The sequence below is a fragment of the Pinus tabuliformis genome, chromosome 4_2, assembly GCF_031772625.1.
Source record: "Pinus tabuliformis cultivar Carrire ecotype Pingquan chromosome 4_2, CPIR1, whole genome shotgun sequence".
Lineage (NCBI taxonomy): Eukaryota > Viridiplantae > Streptophyta > Pinopsida > Pinales > Pinaceae > Pinus > Pinus tabuliformis.
Window position 1 is genome coordinate 480,522,073 of NC_142304.1, and position 17,046 is coordinate 480,539,118.

At 41.7% G+C, this 17,046-nt stretch overlaps 1 long non-coding RNA gene across 2 annotated transcripts in view; it reads left to right on the forward strand.

The window, feature by feature from the left end:
- The window catches only part of LOC149170037 (uncharacterized), a 61,351-nt gene extending 44,708 nt beyond the window's left edge, over positions 1-16,643 (forward strand). The window contains exons 7-10 of one of the 2 annotated variants that reach the window (XR_016259460.1): positions 15,408-15,489; positions 15,583-15,664; positions 15,924-16,292; positions 16,544-16,643. This is a non-coding gene — a long non-coding RNA (uncharacterized LOC149170037). The remainder of the gene's footprint in view (positions 1-15,407; positions 15,490-15,582; positions 15,665-15,923; positions 16,293-16,543) is intronic. The other variant, XR_016259459.1, reaches the window with a different exon arrangement.
- Positions 16,644-17,046: the final 403 nt, after the last annotated feature.

Consider the following 17,046-nt stretch of genomic DNA (forward strand, 5'->3'; position numbering starts at 1 on the left):
ACAACCTTGATGTATAGATTCAGATCAACAGATCTCTTTGAGAAGCCCAATCTTTGTATGTATGCATCCATCCTTGCATACTATGCCCATGGTGCTTGCTTGAGGCCACACAATGCCTTCTTCAACCTACAAACATGTCTCTCTATCTTTGACTTCAAATCCCAAGGGTTACTCTATATAGACTTCTTCATCAATAGTGCCATTCAAGAATGCAGTTTTGACATCCATTTGATGGGTGTTCCATCCCATCGATGCTGTTAAAGAGACTAATGAATGTATAGTTGTATACCTTGCTGTAGGTGCAAATGTTTCTTCATAGTCGATGCCTTTCTGTTGAGAGAAGCCCCTAGCGACAAATCTTGCCCTATACTTGTCAATACTTCCATCTGCTGCATGTTTAATCTTATCGAGCCACTTGGAAGTTACCACAAATTTGTCTTCGGGTCTAGGTACGATCTCCCAAACTCCATTTTTCGTTATGGATTGATATTCTTCATTCATGGCTCTTTCCATTCCTGATGTTTGACAACCTCTTCAAAGGTGGATGGTTCAAATTCTATTAACTTCCTCATGTAGGCTGCATACCTAAATATCTTTTGGGCTTATTACTTTCCATGAATGTGCCTTTGGTTGCTCCATGTCCCTCTGCATCTAAAAGAGTAGATTTCAACCATAGTTTTAAAAACCAGAACCGGTGACCGGATTGGTCCACCTAATAAACCAGGTTTCAAACCAGAGCCGGTCAAACTGGGACTGGTCAGATCTCAATGAACCAGTTTAAAAAAATACATGAAATAATTAATTTTTAATGAAAAAAACTATTTTTAAGATTTTAAACCATGATTCCAAACCAATAGAGACAAAATATGCAAATTTTTCTCATCTATATACCATGTAAAGGTGAATATCTCAAAATGGCACCAAGTGCAATACATATCATCGACAAAATACATAAGCAATGAGGCTCTAAATGGCCTATAAAGTCCAAAAACAATGCTGCAAGCTATGGGGCAATTGGCCTACTACAAGACTACAAGTCTACTGGTGCATATCAGTGATCAACATGATCATTCCTCATCATGATCAAATTCATCACCACTACTAGACACAAGATCATCAACAGGAGCTACATAAACATCATCTGGATCAGAGTCTGAGGAGCTACATGGACATGAAATAGAAAGTAGATTCTTTTGCAAACCTGGAACAAATAGGATGTTGTTGAGATGAATGGTTCCTTCATTCTCTAGCTCTAGTGAGGTTGATCCAATTCCTCTTACAGGATAGCTCTTCTTCTCACCAAACTCAACGGAGTAATAATTTTCTCTCTTGATAAGGTCTTTAGTTGCTTGTGCTCTCCAACCATATGCCTTGATGCTCCACTGTCGATTATCCAAATGTTCTCATCTTCAAATGTGCCAGTAAGAGCTGAGAATGGTCCTTCGTCCTTTGTAGATGTCTTGGTCATATCATTCTTGAAAAATAGGAGATTCCACAATGCCTTGATGCCCTTCTTGAGATGACTTGCTACCATCGAACACTTCTTTAGAAACTTCTTCAAGGGAGTAGTGATCTTCATCATGCCCTTAGCCAACCTTAGCTCTGATACCATGTTGAGAAATCTATAGGGCAATTGATAGAATGACTTTTCTTTAGCTTCTTCTTGTTATTATTATGTTATTATTATCATCAAACAACTACCAAAAACAAAAACAAGAAGATCAACATTACACAAGAAAACAGGGTATAGGCTACAAAGCAGGGCTAAACCCTCTCCACTTGAGAGGAAAACCCACAAATCTCTTCTCTTCTTATAGATTCTTCAATTGACGAATTCCAAGACCAAGTCCAACCTTCTTGATGATGTGGTTCCTTTATCTAAGTCAAACTGAGTCAAATCTCTTTTAGTAGCACAACTTTGACCCCCAACAACAAATTTTCAGCCTCTACATAAGGTCTGAAATTTTCGGCCCTCCCAGCAACATTTGCTTCCACACGTGTGAGCTTACCTTTGCTTGACTTTCTCTTTCTTCTAGGGCTTGAGGATGACCTAATGAGCCTTCCTTCGACCTTCTTTATGTGCTTTCTCCAAGTTTGATCTTGCAACATCAAAACCCTAACCTAGTAGCAGAAACCCTAGTCTCCTTCGTTCGCACGTGTGAAGAGAGAGAGAAATTACCCAAGCAGTAGATCTTCGTCCTTATTTTTCCTTCGCTAGCCTCTTTCTTCTTGTTCTTCGCTTGCTTGATGAGAGAATGAATTGTGTCTCTAGGAGGTCGAGTTCCCTCCTATATATAGGCTTCCAAGGTGGACAAAATACCTCAAATTAGGTCGACTTCTTAGTTGGTAGGCTGACTTGGTCTTGGAGGGTATTTTGACACGTTTAAATACACAAATAATTCTTTTTACAAGTTACAATGTGCTCAATGGGGTCTTCAACACATGACAATGACTCTTTTGACTTCTTGTCCTAGGACAAACCCTAGAAGCACTCAATGGGTGCTTGATCTCTAAATAAAAAACCCTGAACACGAAACCCATGTTTCAAAAATAAAAATAAAAATTTTTCTTTCATTTTACAATATACGAGAATCAAAAGTACATTTCATATTTATGAGCACTGAACCTAGTTACACGTTTTTCAACAAAAAGAGGCCGAAATGTTGATGTCATGCATGTGTAGGCCCTTTTAGGGTATGCATTGGGATCCTTTGGTGTTAAGTCGAGTGTAGAGGGCTCCAAAAATCTAGATCTAGTGTTGGCCCTAAATCTCCGTGTAAATCATCCTTTGGACCCCAGTTTTGTGTAGGCACAAAATGGGTCTCATGGGTCTCCTGGTGATAGAATAGGTTGGTTTTGCTCCAATGTTGAGGGCTTAGAGGATGGTGCTAGCCCTCCCATGTCTCAAGGGTTGAGACAAACCTCATTTGGGCCTCAGATCTGCTGCCAAAATCCCATATATATTGCTAAGTCAACTGGGGGCATGTTGGTCCAAGTGCATCATCTCATGAATAATGTGGGGCAAAGTGTAGGCTATCGGGGTGATGTAGGCGCCAATGGAATGGGATGATGCTCTCCAAGTGATAGGAATCCCATGCCCCAGTTAAGTTGCCCAACCTATGATGAAAACCACCAAGTGCATCATCCCATGAACAATGTGGGGCAAAGTGAAGGCTATTAGGGTGATGTAGGTGCCCATGGAATGGAATGATGCTCTCCAAGTGATAGGAATCCCATGGCTCTCAATGCTTCACTTGTAGGGTGTCACAATGCTCCTCTAGTGGACCTGCACCCCAGTTAAGTTCCCAGCCTATGATGAAAACCACCTGCCAATCACACATAATGTCTAGTGTTGCATCTTCACCATTAGGTACAATTAATCATTAGTGCATCTAATTCACCACCTGCCAATCACACATAATGTCTAGTGTTGCATCTTCACCATTAGGTACAATTAATCATTAGTGCATCTATGTGAACCAAGCTTGTTAACCAAGGCAAATTGAGACTTCATGTGGGGCTCATCTTCCAAATTTGGGGCTTTGATCACATAATAGTGTTACATCCATAGGTAGGAGTGGCTAATAGACAACTCTATTAGGTGTTCCTAACCCCTAAGGGGAAAATCATGTCCTTGGTACATCCTTCAATCAATAGGTGGCATATGAGTAATGATGGTAAGGAATGTGGATGAAGGGGTCTCAGGGCCATATACCATGGGATAAGGGGTAACAACAATGAGGAAGTCCACATGTTGGGTGTAGAGATGTGAGGAGGGCAATCGTGGTTGCATGAGTTACCCCAACCTTTGCTTTTCCACCCCTCTTTATTTGTTTTTTTCTTTTTCTTGATTTTTCTTTGTATTATTGCTCGAAGATCTAGGAAATGAGAGCATGTTGTGAATGATGTATAACAATTATTATCCGCCTTAAAGGTGGGGCAGTTCATCGCCCACCAGGGGTTGGGACATGCAAGGGTTCCTTTTTAATGATGTGAAAGGGTAATTTTGGCCCAAGGAACTAGTTGATGGCTATAATGATAAGGGGCAGAGCTCATGCTTGGTTTTTGCCCACATATTATTATTAATGTCCCAACCATCTTGATTTTCTTTTCTTTTTGTTTCTTGCTTGTGGCCATGATATGATTTTAAATTTCTTTTAGCTGCATCAACCTCTGGGGCAACGTTTCTAGGCTCGACTCAGATATGTGGACAAGGGGAGGGGGTGTGCCAATGCTTTTGGACACAAAAGAAAAATAGTGAATAGGGCTCGTAATGTGCGGAAGGAAGTGATAAATATGGAATGGGAAAATGAGACCACACTACCAAAATCAGGGTTTCCTAAGTAGTGCCCTTCCAAAGCCATAAAACCATAGCCAATAGGGAAGATCCCACGGGAACAAAACAATGGTCAAATCCCTTCCTTCTTCCAAGTCACCCAATAATCCATGCCAAAATTCCCAAATGAAAAACAAGCATAATCACCTTATTGCACAATGAAAAACATACCTTGTGGGTCGAATTGCGCACCTTCTAACATGTGCTCTTGACAAATGGGCAAGGGAACATACAACTGATGCATGCGACAGAGATAAAATGGCATATCACATGCTACAAAGTGGTTGTAAGGTGCTGCTGGCTATCAGCTGGAAGAAGATGAATAGGAGAAAAGTTCTCCTAGGCGTACCCACTTTTGGTGGGTAACAGGCAGCATAGAGCAAGATTTGAGAGCTCTCCCAGAAAGAGGGAGAGAATCATGAAGAAAATTTTTCTCCAGGTACACTTCTATTAGAAATTATTGTTGCTTATGTTATGGAATTACATCAGATGGATGTAGAGGCCATTTTGAGGAAGAAGTGTACATGGGACCACCTCAAGGCTTTGAGGGTCATGAAGAATCTCTTGATTGCAAAAAGAAGAATGTACCCCAAACTTGGATTGATGGATCAAGGTTGATCCTATATGTTTTGTTTCTCACGAATGCAGAAGGACTCATGTGTCAGAGGGAGCAGTTATGGTAAAAAAACTCGCTTCCGTAATAGAGGAATCAATCAGGGAGCCATGTTTTAGCTTTTGAGGGATTTGACCTCTGAGTTCAAGATGATGGATTGTCATTGAGATTGTTAGACTAGATAGCTGATATGCTAGAAAATAACAGTGGCAGAGGGAGCAACTAGGATTACCAAAACATGATCTCTTTTAGAAAGAGCACACAGTCAGGGTAACCGGGAATTAGTCGATCAACTTATGGTCAAACCAAGATGTGGCTCAGCATATGTTGAAGTACCAACATGGTACAGTTGGTTATGGCACAACCAGATATAGTTTGAGATATGACTCAAACAATGAAGTACCACTGCAGAGATATACAAATTCAAATTGGGCAGAAGTCAAAAAGAGTTCATTAGGATATCACTTCAATTTGTGCTCTGTTATGATTTCTTGGATGAGCAGGAAACAAATATTTGACGCACTTAGTTTTGCAAAGGCAAAGTATATTGTAGCTTGGTTGGCAAGTCGAGTAGTAGTATGGCTTCAAAAACTACTTATAGGATTGTTTGATCAAGTGCAGACGATGACCATAATGATAGGTCAGAGCACAGAGAGATCTATTACCAAGACATGGTACAAAAATAAGCGTTATGGCTCCAGTACTATTCTACAGTCAACCAAATTGCTGACAAAGCCTTTGTCCTGGGATGAAGTCTATATACTTCAAGGACACGCTTGAAGTGATTAATTATGTCTCTCTTAGCAATAAGGAGTGATGAAATTGCAGCATCGAGGATTGTCATTCTCCCTAGGTGAGGTTGACCAAGATTAGGGAAAATGGTCCAGAGTGTTGATGTGATAGCATCATGGATAGACACTCTCCTTGTGTCAAGTATGACCAGAATTAGGGAGAATTGTCCAGTAGAGGATAATCTTTCCTCGTGTAAGTATGTTGACCATAATTAGGAAAAATGGTCCTAGAGGCCCAATAGTCACTCAGTTGAGTGGGTGCCTTTCAGCATCAGGCTCAATGTACTCTCCAAATAGGTTGAGTGAGTCCATTTAGCATCATGGCCTAGAGTGAGGCTTTTGGATTTGGGACCAGAGTACTCAAATGGATTGAGCATGTCCTTAGGGTTTCACCACAAGTCAAAGAGATTGACCAGGATGATGGTGAGCCAAGACTAGTCAGTATATCATCAATAACCAAAATCATGGTGACTAGTTGATGCTACTGATGTACCATGTGTTAAGAGTATCGACTAGGATTATGGTGATGGTGCACCATAGGTCAAAGGTACCAACTGGAATTATGGTAACTAATTGATGATGTTGATTTACCATGAGCCAGAGTTGTTGACCAGGATTATGGTAATTGAATGATGTTGATGTTAATGATGAATTGCTATAATCTTTTCTTAGAGAATTCTGTGAAAATGAGAACATATAGATAGTCATTATGAATACCTCCCTAACTAAGAGGGAGTGTTGAATTTTTGTAGTTATCGCTAGTCTTCATAATTAATATTTTAGCTCTTATTTGTAATGATAAATATAAAGCATGTTCTTCATCCTATTCTTGAAAGAGAAATTTTAAGGCATGTTCTTTATGTTCTTTTCAAAAGAGAAAATTTGAATTTTGAAAATTGAATTTTTGGCTCCAAAGAAGCCAAGTTGGCCGTCCTCTTTTTTCACGATATTGGAGTCTAGGTTAGAATCTTACAATCACTGACGCTACCAATCCAAGTATCACAACAAACTACTTTGCATAGCAGAATAATATATAACAATAAATCTACTAGTGCACAAAATATATAACTTTACAATTTTTACAACAACCCAATGTCATGTCCCTTCTCAAACACATTTGTAACAGGGTGTTGCTACACAATTTTGCACAATTTTGGCTAAGGAAGAGAACCCATCATTTTCGACTTAGGGACTTAGGAGGCAATTCGACTTAATTTGGTTGCTAGTGGAATGTGGGGGCCACCCACATGGGAATTTGAATTGGCCCATTCGAATAGCTTGGAGGGAAAGTCGAGTAGGTGGATGGAGGGGCCCACATGAGGCAAGGGAGGCCCAAGGAGTTATAAGGAGAGAGCAGCTCCCATTTTGGGATTCATTCATACATCTTGCAAACAAAATCACTTGACTGTTCACTCTGCTTTTTCGCTGAGTCAACCGGCTGTTTAGCCATGAATCTCTCAAGCGAGAGATTCAACCTCTACTTCGGGGGACCATCCATGCCCGCCCTAGAGAGGTAGTTCTACAAGGATTTCAGGAGTTCCAGGGCAGTGACATAGCACCACCAACCAGTGCAGAGCAAGGAGTGCGTATTTTTGGGCAGCCAGGAAACACGCAGAGGGAGATTGAGGCAAGTAGAGATCTGATTGCTTGTCCGGGAGTTGAGCTAGAAGCATTAGACCAATGTTCTTGTTGGATTTTACAGCCACCTGAGCCAACATTCCAGCAATTCGAACTGTTGGGCTGGGGGACAGCACAGAGGCCACACAACAGATTTTTGTGGTACTTGGGAGCATTTGAGTTGGGCCAAGAGATCATTCGGGGAGTCAAGTATTGGATAGCATGAGTGAACTCAGCGTTTTGGAGAAGTTTTCAGGTGGATTTACAGGCAGTTTCCAGCAAGTCGAAATTGACAGCGAGAGCTAAGGTTAGGCTCCAAGGGGTACGAAAATCAAAATTCTAAACTAGCCAAAATCCTTTCTGGGTTTTTCTAGGTTTGGACAAGGATCCCAAATATAAAGTTTCATAATTTTTTGAGCACCAGAGGTGGGGTTTTATGCTGAATATTTGCAGCTGACAGTGTAGAATTGTTGGGGATCGCATAGTGCCTTTGGGGGTCGATTTTGGGAAGTCCAAATCGGGCCAAACCATTTCTGGGTTTTTGTGGGTTTTGGCCAAGAAGTCTGGGGTTAAAAGCATATAAATTTCTAGGCAGTTTTAGTGCACCTCCCAGCCATTCAACTTTAGTAGAGCAATAGTTTCTAGGCAACTTAGTGTAGATTGGTGCAGCAGCTGAGCAACCTTCAGCTCAGCCATTTTCCTACCTGGGTTTGGTCCTGCTTGTCCTTTCAGACAAGCGCAGGTGCACCATTCCATCATCTATTGTATTTGACTTGCAGAAATATAATAAAATGGCTTAGAAGTTCTCCATTTGTTGATTTTATATGGGTGTTTGCTGAATATTTCGTTTTTAGTAATTTGCTGCATGTATTATTTTCTTGTTATCACTTGTATCCTTATTAAGGATCATTACAGTGGTATCAGAGCATGATCTTGGTCCAACTGTGGGAAATTAGCCAAAAGATCATGGAAGCTTTGGGTATGAGTGCATAGTGACAGGTGAAATCGGAGACAAACCCATGGTTCAAGGGAAATCCAGTATGCAGAAATTCTGGGGTAGAATTCATTGGGATGATGAGAGGTTGGCCTAGTTGAGGAGAGTGACAGACCAAACCCATTCTCACCCTTACAACAAATACGTTAGATGTGAGTAGGTCGTGGGGGTGCAACCATCTACATCGTGTGGGGAAAGTCGACCAGATTAGGACACCAGATCTCCTGAAAAGGAGCAGACAGGACAAAGATGGTTAGAGGGTGAGACTAGGGGGCGCTTTTGCTTGTGGAGACTTGGATTTAGATATCAAGAGCCTGAGGAGGAGGTTGAGCATGATGCTAAGAGCCCACAGGATGTTGAGGAGCACATCGATATACCCGGTGTAGCACAAGAGTCACCTTTATTAGAGACCTCCTTGATAGACCTAGTTGACACCCGGTGGAGAAGATAGAGCCTACTCGCATAGAGTCATTTGTTGAGGGGGTGCCATCCTTGGACGAGATGCCAAAAATTGTTGAGGTATCTGGAGCCATGACTGAGTTTACAGGTGATAGATGTCCACGACAGTTCCATCAGTTTCAGGCCGACCTTCTAGCATTAAAAAGGAAGGCCGCGTTAGTGCGAGAGGCGATTTCGCAGCAGAACAAGGAGTTGGAGGGCATTAGAGTGGTTTGTGCCGAGTCCACGACCAAATTGACTCATGTTGGGGAGTTGTTGGATTCCCTACACGTGCAATTAGAGTGCCTATTGGAGCGTGAGAGTAGCCCTCTTCGGGCATACATAGACGGGGCTGGCAACCCTGTTAGGTTACCTTGGCCCATTGGACAGAGGGAGATAGAACTACCTAGTCAGATTGTATGTATTGACCAGGATAGTGATATGAGACGACCTGAGTTGCACAGGATGCAACACCCGCATGCTGGGGTTGTTCTATGTGCGGGAGTTTGTGCATTCGATCCCTCTCTTGGGGTGGGTGGCGAGAGATTCTAAGTTGGTACCCGATGGAGTGGACTATGGAGATGGTAGTGGACCTAGGTGGAGGTCAACAGGAGTTTCCAAGCATTAGGGATGCTGGAAGCCCCGAATGGCATTGGGATCCGGGAGGGACCACCTATCATTTCCCATGTATGCCGGTTGACTACAACTAGGATGGTGCAGTTGACCTAGCAGCTGAGCATGCACATTTGCTAGGGGAGTCTCGGTCAGCACCAGTGGTCGACTAGTTTATGGACAAACTCTTTTGGTTTTCTTGGTATGGCATTTGTACACGAGATTAGAGGGTGATCAACATCCTCTTATAGGAGTTTGTTGGAGGAGGTGGCATTGGCAGGCCACCAGACGGTGCCTTGCATGGAGTTGGGGGCTCTTCACTTTTGTGCGGGGCACAAAGGACGCATAGGAGCGGAGCAGTGGTGGCATCACTGCTGATACATAGGGAGAGTCACTTCTCGGATCCCTCTGGGGGATTTGGACGGAAGATCCATTCATTGACGGGGATAATGATGCGATGGTGGAGGTGATGACACTGATCGGGTGTGGCCTGACATGTAGAGACATAACTCTAGGCAATCGTATCCAGGGATGTGTGGGAGCATCTGACGTTGAGCAGTGGTCTACAGGTGGGCATGGAGATGCATGGTGGTGTGCTGTAGTGTGTTGGACTGCGTTGCGGAGTGGGAGTGCCTCACATTGTAGTGAGTACATACGGGGAGTGATAGGTGCAGCGACACAGGTAGGAAGCAGGATGGTACAGGATGGCATAGCTGTAGCCGAGGGTATCCAACAATGTACAGGGGTAGGCCGCAGTGTACAGTGGCATGTCCAGGAGTATTGGGATGATCGGTGGTATGGAGAGGCTTATGGTGTTGCACAACGAGATCTTGGAGTGTTGCCTCCAGGGACACCCATTGATGAAGATATCGGGCATACCTTTGGGTGTAGTTCACCCAGGATCGATGGGGACACAGATCAACGATACTTGATGGTATCCATGGGGACTCACACTCTTGACCCTCTTCTACGTCACTTACAGGAACGGGTGATCTGGTTGTTGTCCCTTGACACTCTGGGCACGAGCAGCAGGGGATGGGGAGCTCACCCAAGATATTTGGATTAGACTTGGTGCGATAGAGGGGAGAATTCTCAGCAGGGGTATCAAGTTGGTGCGCGAGTTGACAGCCACAGGTCGAGGGATGAGGTGATCACTGACAGGGATGGCGTATCATTCATCACTAATCCTATGCCTGGGGCGCTGGTCACAAGGGAGACATGTTTCACTCTTTCCACAAGACATGTCTGGACCATGCATGACCAAAGGATACCATGTACGACTGAGATAGTTGTCCACTATGTATTCGGGTTCCCGACATTGTATCGACAGGAGCAGGATGGATCCACATACACTGAGTTGATTGTGCGTATCAGATACCCATCTATTGGTTGCATTAAGGGGGTAGCTATTTGGCACACGTGGTTTCTAGTAGTCATCAGTAATACATAGTGGTAGGCATTGGACAGTTTAGCATGCCTCAGATTAGTTCATGATATATGGAGCCTATATATAGGTGGCATGCAGAGACTAGAGATGAGGGCCAAATGGATTCCATCGGTTGTCAGGGCTATGTCGCAGCAGGTCTGCCTATGGGATGTAGGGATTCAGTGGATCAATAGATCACTTGTGATGAGCAGAGTTGTGGCAGAGAGTGATATAGTTCGCTCTTGGGATGACACATGGGGGTTCACAGAGGGTTTCATCATATGGGGAGGTAGACATTCTCTATTGCTGCACAGGTTCGGAGTTAGATTTGAATGGGTAGGCCTTGGTGCCATGGAGATGCCCAGGCAGGATGTGTCTTGCCTCTTTCAGTATTCCACCATCGAGTTCCAGGAGAGGAGGATACTATCTGCGCACGATGGGGAGTATGACATAGTTAGAGTAGCACAATGTCAACATGGTGGCACCACTCTGGGACTAGTAGGGAACTGGGGCATCACAACTCTTCACAACTCAATAACCTTTAGGGATGTGTCAGCTACTATAGGGGGAGATCATACAGATCTTCCATTGGGCTTTAGCGAGTCACTGATGGAGCAAGGGACTTCTAGTACTTGCACTGGGTAGGATAGTGAGTGGAGCGAGGGGAGCTTCATGTTGGACAGGATGGCCTGGGATCCTGGTATTGAAGGATTCTTTCATATCAGGACAGTGTTGAGGTCAGGGACGATTCAGTGGCACATCTGGGACCCTGGCACATGTTGCAGTGACAGTGGGGAGCAACAGTTAGAGAGGATGCTCGTTTAGGCATTACTTGAGGACAAACGATTTTTGGAGCGTTGGAAGAACTTGCTAGATGAGGATGCCACCTGGGAGGGTGAGCACATATTGGAGCACCCATCTTTGAGGTTGCTTGAGGGCAAGCAACATTTGGGAGGGGAGGACTGTCATGTCCCTTCTCAAACACATTTGTAACAGGGTGCTGCTACACAATTTTGCACAATTTTGGCTAAGGAAGAGAACCCATCATTTTCGACTTAGGGACTTAGGAGGCAATTCGACTTAATTTGGTTGCTAGTGGAATGTGGGGGCCACCCACATGGGAATTCAAATTGGCCCATTTGAATAGCTTGGAGGGAAAGTCGAATAGGTGGATGGAGGGGCCCACATGAGGTAAGGGAGGCCCAAGGAGTTATAAGGAGAGAGAAACTCTCATTTTCGGATTCATTCATACATCTTGCAAACAAAATCACTTGACTGTTCATTTTGCTGTCTAGCTGAGTCAGTCGACTGTTTAGCCACGAATCTCTCAAGCGGGGGATTCAACCTCTACTTCAGGGGACCATCTGTGCCCACCCTAGAGAGGCAGTTCTATAAGGATTTCAGGAGTTCCGGGGCAGTGACATAGCACCACCAACCAACACAGAGCAAGAAGTGCGTATTTCTAGGCAGCCAGGAAACACGCAGAGGGAGATTGAGGCAAGTAGAGATCTGATTGCTTTTCGAGGAGTTGGGGAGTTGAGGTAGCAGCATTAGACCAATGTTCTTGCTGGGTTTTACAGTCCCCTGAGCCAAAATTCCAGCAATTCGAACTGTTGGGCTAGGGGAGAGCGTAAAGGCCACACAACAGATTTTCGTGGTACTTGGGAGCAGCTGAGTTGGGCCAAGAGATCATTCGGGGAGTCAAGTATTGGATAGCATGGGTGAACTCAACGTTTTGGAGAAGTTTTCAGGTGGATTTACAGGCAATTTCCAGTAAGTCGAAATTGGTAGCTAGAGTTGAGGTGAGGTTCCAAGGGGGTCAAAAATCAGAAGTCTAAACCATCCAAAATCATTTCTAGGTTTTTCTGGGTTTTTGACAAGGATCCCAAATATAAAGTTTCATAATTTTTTGAGCACCGGAGGTGGGGTTTAAGCCGAATCTTTGCAGTAGACAGTGTAGAATTGCTGGGGTCGAATAATGCCTTTGGGGGTTGATTTTGGGAAGTCCAAATTGGGCCAAACCATTTATGGGGTTTTGTGCGTTTTGGCCAAGAAGTCTGGGGTTAAAAACATATAAATTTCCGGGCAGTTTTAGTGCACCTCCTAGCCATTCGAACTTCAACAGAGCAACAGTTTCTAGGCAACGCAGTGCAGATTGGTGTAGCAGATGGGCAACCTTCAAATCAACCATTTTCCTACCTAGATTTGGTCTTGCTTGTCCTTTCAGACAAGCCGAGGTGCACCGTTCCATCATCTATTGTATTGGACTTGCAGAAATATAATAAAATGTCTCAGAAGTTCTCCATTTGCAACTTTTATATAGGTGTTTGCTGAATATTTCGTTTTTGTAATTTGCTGCATGTATTATTTTCTTGTTATCACTTGTATTCCTATTAAGGATCATTACACCCAACTTCGTTATATTAATCAAATGTTAATACAACAGTCTAGGGCTCACGTACTAGGGATAATGACCTTCATACATCCACTAGTATAAGTATACAAGAATAAGATACACTGGCGATCTAGGGATAATGGCCCTCATATATCCTCTAGTACAAGTATATAAGAATAAGATACACTGACGATCTAATTGATGTAGAGCTCAATCACAACTACTTTGCCGTATCTAGAACACACTGCCTTTATCAATGCATCAACTCCTTTAGGCCATTGAACTCGGCTCTCCAATCTTCCCTCTAGCTGATCATAAGTCCATCTATAACCAACACATAGGGTCTTCACGCTCACTAGCAGCTCCTTCGTCCTTTAAGGCCACAACACTTTGAGTATTCTTGCCCACTGCTGCTCCTCAGCTACATAGGGACTTCTTGTCTTCCTACGCTACTCAAATGAAGACAAAAATAGGGGAGGAGGGCTGCCTGCTATCACTGCTAGAAGTGCTTCTCCAACAATGAGCACATCAACTCTACCTCTCTTATTAGCTCATTAGTCCTTCAATGCACTGCACTTAGGGCACCCTTGGAAACCTCCTCGTTGCCCTCCAACATCCTTGAGATTACCAATACAAATTTGTCCTATACTAGGACCGCTAACCTCCTAGCAAACCATCAACTTAGAGAGCATTTACCTTTGATTAAGGGAACCTTCTTCCAGTTGTCTGCAACTAGGTTTGAAAACAATTGTCTTGAAGTTTTTTGGCCTTGTTAGGGCACCAGACCAACCCTCAACTAGTCCTCAAAACAACCTCCAATCTCTGTGTCCTCCCTTCCATACGACCTGTCCCTAACAACGTTGCTCCTCCAGTGTATTGCAACCTTATTTCAAGCTGTTCCAACCAAGGTTCAACACCTAAACAAGGGTTCGTCCTGCATTCTACTTCACTTGTACCTGCAATGAATATAAGACAAACCTAAAACAATCCCAAAAACTCCATGTCCTTGTCCTCTTTCCTGAGTTGCAACTGCCTCACTTCAAATGCTGTCACATATGATATATTTGCACTTGGTTGACGCCTTCTAACCTCAACGAGTCCCTTTATTTATATGTTTCATGGGTGGCACAACTAGCCCTCTTCTAGGGCTGTCCTAAACCAAGGCCGACTTGATTTTTGTGACACTTTGCCCTCACATAATCTTCAAAAAATATTTTCTCCATTTCTAGACCTCCCATTTGAGTGATTTTCGCTGCCCCTTGCTCCTCTAGGGATTCTCTAACACCTCCATGTGTCAAATCACTCAACCTCTTCCTGTTTTTGGCCCCCCGATCCAAGCCCACAAAGCACTTTTGTGGCGATATCAGGAAGAATAATAATGCCATTAGGTTGTCTTGTATAAATGATTTACTAATCCAGTGCCCCTTACAAACTTAAAGCCAGATGAACCTACTTGAATGCATTTATAAATGAACCCTTCCTCCTTTTTATACTATTTTTGCTAACATTACTTTAGGGCCAAACCCCTAAAATTATGATTATATAAATAGGGTTGATCTGCTTACAAGTATTTCTCCTACATAGGTTCTCTTTCTTGAACTTGTTTTCTTTTGTTTTTCTTTAGTCTTGTTTTTAATTAGAGTTCAATCTTGAATTAACCTTTCAAATAAGCTACTATGCTTGTTGTCCCATTTGTAACTGTTGTTGGTATCAAATTTGCTTGGAAATGTTTTCATAATATTGTTGATCTCTAAGTAAGATTTTTCATAAAATGTTTTGATATTTGTTCCATGTTTCTTAGAACATTTTGTGTGTATTTAATATTACTCAATACTTTTTTTGGTGTGTAGGATGTTCTTGGTTGGACATCAATGCATTTTGGGGTTGTAAATCAATGTTTTTCTTTACTCGTTTTATTTTTTTGGTGCGCAGGGTGTCCTTGGTTGGACATCAGCGGATTTTGGGGTTGTAGATCAGTGTTTCTCTTTACTTGTTTTATTTTTGTTAGTTTTGTTGTTTTTTCGTTGTTGTTGGTTCTTATTTGGTGTAAAACCCATGCATGCTTTGATATGGAAACCTATTTTGCAGCAACATATATGTATGGTCTCATATGTGTTTTTGTTTAAATTTGAGACATCTTACATTATTAATCATTTGTTTAATTATTGAATGTAATGCAATGTAGGTAAATGAATGTGGAGGAGTTGTGATGAAACTATTGAACTATTTCCATGAAAGAGACATTGTAGTAGAGTGCAAAGGTTGAGGTTAGTTTTCTGTCCCATATGTGTTTTTGTTTAAATTTGAGACATCTTACATTATTAATCATTTGTTTAATTATTGAATGTAATGCAATGTAGGTAAAGGAATGTGGAGGATTTGTGATGAAACTATTGAACTATTTCCATGAAAGAGACATTGTAGTAGAGTGCAAAGGTTGAGGTTAGTTTTCTTTTGATGCAAATGCCATCTATGATCTGCTATGTAATTTTTCTTATTACAAATACTCTAGATCTCCTCCCTCCTTACATATTTAGTGTTTATGATTTTTGGGGTTTGCATAAGATGTATTTTCTAGTGAATAAGATTACTCATAATATTTTCAGTCTCCACTAAGATTTCTCATAAGATATTGTGATCTTTGTTTCATAATTCTCACAATATTTGATGTGTATTTAATATCTGTCAAAATATTTTTCAGTTTCTATTTGTGAGTGGGAGACTGTGGTAGAGGTCAAAGGTAGAGGCAAAGGTATGTGTGTGGGCAAAGGTATGCATGAGTTTTCTTTTGGTGCAAATATTCATATATCGTCCACTATTTACCTATATACGATCATCCCTCGTTATCTATTTAGGTTTTATGATTTTTAGTCTTTACATAAGTTGTATTTTCTAGTGCATAAAATTATTCATAATATCTCACAACATTTTGTGTGTATTTACTTTTTTCCGTAATGTCTTATTGAGTGCAATGGAGAATGGAATGTAAAGAATATGGAATGTAAAGAATCACTAGCTAAACCACTGAAATATCTTTATCAGAGAGATAAAGGTAAAGACAAATGTAGAGGTAAGTTTTTTTTTTGTACAAAATCTGTTTATGATTTGTTACGAGGTCTTTCTCATTTCAAATACAACGTTCTCATCCCTCTTAACGATTTAGGTTTGATTAATTGTGCATAAGGTTACTCATAATATTGTGCATAAGGTTACTCCTAATATTGTTGGTCTCTAATTAAGATTTCTAATAAGATATTTTGATATTTTTTTCATGTTACTCACCATTGTGTATTTAATATTACTCATATTTTTTGTGTGCAGGGTGTTATTAGTTGGCCATCGACGCATTTTGGGGTTGCAGATTGGTGTCTCCATCTATGGTTTCTCTTTTCTTTTTATCTTTTTATAAGTTTTGTTGTTTCTTTTTATCTTTTTGTAAGTTTTGTTGTTTGGTGTCTCCATCTATTGTTTCTCTTTTCTTTTTATCTTTTTATAAGTTTTGTTGTTTTTTGTTATTGTTGTGATTTTCCCTTTGTTTTGTTTATTTTTGTTTTTTGTTTTTCTTTCCACATTTGTGAGCATGGCCATGCTAATTTGTAGTTTGATGTATTTTTTTTCTTCTTATGTGCTCTCATTTTCTATTTTTCTTGTTTTTGATCTTTTGGTTTGGGTTTGGGTTTGTGGGTGGGAGGGAAGAAATCAAACAAGTCATTTGGTTTAGTTCCAAAGGTGTAGTGGGCAATGGCAATGGAGGTATGTATTAAGGAATTTACTTGTTTACTCGTATATAGTTTTATCCTTTTGTAATTTAACTCATTTGGTGC